Consider the following 3,080-nt stretch of genomic DNA (forward strand, 5'->3'; position numbering starts at 1 on the left):
TGATCTCAGTTAATGTTTCTGAGCTGAATTTGAATTTATTTATTGATTTTATTTAATTTTATTTTCCAGGATCAAATGGTGTAATAAGGTGGTCAAAAATGTTTAAAAAATGTTTCAGTGAAACAGTCCAGGTTCACGCAGTGAAATAGTCCACGTTCACATGGTGTAACAGTCCAGGTTCACATGGTGTAACAGTCCAGGTTCACACAGTGAAATAGTCCAGGTTCACATGGTGAAACAGTCCAGGTTCACACAGTGAAACAGTCCAGGTTCACACAGTGAAACAGTCCAGGTTCACACAGTGAAATAGTCCAGGTTCACGCAGTGAAATAGTCCACGTTCACACGGTGAAACAGTCCAGGTTCACACAGTGAAACAGTCCAGGTTCACACAGTGAAACAGTCCAGGTTCACACAGTGAAATAGTCCAGGTTCACATGGTGAAACAGTCCAGGTTCACACAGTGAAACAGTCCAGGTTCACGCAGTGAAACAGTCCAGGTTCACGCAGTGAAACAGTCCAGGTTCACGCAGTGAAACAGTCCAGGTTCACGCAGTGAAACAGTCCAGGTTCACATAGTGAAACAGTCCAGGTTCACATGGTGAAACAGTCCAGGTTCACGCAGTGAAACAGTCCAGGTTCACGCAGTGAAACAGTCCAGGTTCACACAGTGAAACAGTCCAGGTTCACATAGTGAAACAGTCCAGGTTCACGCGGTGAAACAGTCCAGGTTCACACGGTGAAACAGTCCAGGTTCACACAGTGAAACAGTCCAGGTTCACACAGTGAAACAGTCCAGGTTCACACAGTGAAACAGTCCAGGTTCACACAGTGAAACAGTCCAGGTTCACACAGTGAAACAGTCCAGGTTCAGATACGTCGTAAAGTTTTTATTTTCAAGAACTTTTGAACGGACACACACACACACACACACACACACACACACACACACACGTCTTCTGACTGTGATGAAGGCGTCAGGGACTCGTCTTCCTCGTGTTGCCTTTAGGTTATTAAAGGTAAATATTCTCTGCCCCCCCCCCCTTATTGCTTTCAGGACCTGAAGCGTGGTGACCGGAGCAGAACCATCAGCCGGCGTCTCCAGGGGTTTTCTGGGTAATGATGTTTCCTGACACCTCTGGAGTGTCCAGGAGATCCTGTCGACCTGGTGAGGAGGGGGTGTCTGCTGTGAGGGGGGGCAGGGGTGTCTGCTGTGACCATGATGCTTTAATTGGAGGAAGGTCTTTGGACCCGACCGTTAACAACTCGCCGGCGCCGGCGGCCCACTGACGGGTTCCAGCGCCGTGACATTTCCTCTAGATGCTAATGGATTCACAGGAAGCTGTTAGCATGCAGCTAGCATCAGCAGCTAGCATCAGCAGCTAGCATCAGCAGCTAGCATCAGCACCCCCATTATTGTCTTCCAGGATTTGGTTCCTGAAGTGATGTTCAGGGTGACATTGAGGTTGCTCCTGATTGGACGCTACTAAGGCTGCTCTTGATTGGACGCTGCTGATGGATGTCAGACCGGCATCGGGTTCCCACTGCACGTCAGATGGATCACGCCTGACGAGGGGGGGCGACCCTCTGGCTGCCGGCGCGTCAGTGGAGAACGTCCCAACGGTTCATCTGGTCCAACCAGAACACGCCTCTGATGGATGGGTGCATTATCAATCAATCAATCAATCAATGCATTCTGGGAATTGAGGAGCTGATTGAGGAGCATGTCCTGGGGGGGGGGGGGGTCCATCTAATCCAGTGTTAATCCTGACCTCCATGTAATCCAGTGTTTAATAATCTGAACATTAGTCCCGTCTAAATGATCTTGTTCTGCTGACATTTATCATTGTAAACACCCCTCCACCGTGACACACACACACACACACACACACACACACACACACACGACGTAATTGGTGATATTCACTGATGCACCAATGGTGGTGGTGGGGGTAACCTGGATCCATGCCGTGGACAGGGGGGCGGGTCTGAGGAGAGGGGGGGGGCGGAGGAGGGGGGGGCAGACAGAGGTCTCCTCTCGTCTCGCTGAGGCTCTTTGATTCGGTGTCCGCCGCTGAGAACCCCGTTACCGGCGCTCTCCGTTACCGGCGCTCTCCGTTACCGGCGATCACCGACCAGCGGTCCGGTAAGTCCTCCGCATCATTTCTACCCACCGCCCGGTTTCTCACCGGAAGGAAGGACAAAGTTTCCCTGTTAACGAAAGAGGCGGGAAACGGAGAGAACCGACGGCCGGTCGGTAAAGACACCGATCGGGTCGCGCGCCCCCGACCCGGTAGAACTGTCTGAAGTGGAGTCACGTGACCGAGCCCGCCGTCTTTCACTTGTCGGGCGCAAAGTTCGGGCGCTGTCCCCGGTGCTGACCGGTCCCGGTGCTGACCGGTCCCGGTGCTGACCGGTCCCGGTGCTGACCGGTCCCGGTGCTGACCGGTCCCGGTGCTGACCGGTCCCGGTGCTGACCGGTCCCGGTGCTGACCGGTCCCGGTGCTGACCGGTCCCGGTGCTGACCGGTCCCGGTGCTGACCGGTCCCGGTGCTGACCGGTCCCGGTGCTGACCGGTCCCGGTGTCCCCGGTGCTGACCGGTCCCGGTGTCCCCGGTGCTGACCGGTCCCGGTGTCCCCGGTGCTGACCGGTCCCGGTGTCCCCGGTGCTGACCGGTCCCGGTGTCCCCGGTGCTGACCGGTCCCGGTGTCCCCGGTGCTGACCGGTCCCGGTGTCCCCGGTGCTGACCGGTCCCGGTGTCCCCGGTGCTGACCGGTCCCGGTGTCCCCGGTGCTGACCGGTCCCGGTGTCCCCGGTGCTGACCGGTCCCGGTGTCCCCGGTGCTGACCGGTCCCGGTGTCCCCGGTGCTGACCGGTCCCGGTGTCCCCGGTGCTGACCGGTCCCGGTGTCCCCGGTGCTGACGCGCGTGGATCCTAAAATTTCCCGGTTCTGACTTCCTGTTGTGTCTCTCCAGCCTCCAGACCGGCGCCCTCCGGTGAACCGACACCCTCCCGGTGAACCGACACCCTCCCGGTGAACCGACACCCTCCCGGTGAACCGACACCCCACGGACGTCTCG

At 56.6% G+C, this 3,080-nt stretch overlaps 1 protein-coding gene across 2 annotated transcripts in view; it reads left to right on the forward strand.

Moving 5' to 3' along the window:
* The first annotated feature begins 1,053 nt into the window (after positions 1 to 1,053).
* The window catches only part of LOC137610344 (protein shisa-6-like), an 18,223-nt gene continuing 16,196 nt past the window's right edge, over positions 1,054 to 3,080 (forward strand). The window contains exons 1-2 of one of the 2 annotated variants that reach the window (XM_068337932.1): positions 1,054 to 1,167; positions 2,976 to 3,080. The exon at positions 2,976 to 3,080 is cut by the window's right edge and continues 644 nt beyond it. The gene's annotated coding sequence lies outside the window, so the exon portion shown is untranslated. Of the gene's footprint in view, positions 1,168 to 2,070; positions 2,146 to 2,975 lie in introns of those variants that run through there. The other variant, XM_068337933.1, reaches the window with a different exon arrangement.

The sequence above is a fragment of the Antennarius striatus genome, chromosome 16, assembly GCF_040054535.1.
Source record: "Antennarius striatus isolate MH-2024 chromosome 16, ASM4005453v1, whole genome shotgun sequence".
Classification (NCBI taxonomy): Eukaryota; Metazoa; Chordata; class Actinopteri; order Lophiiformes; family Antennariidae; genus Antennarius; species Antennarius striatus.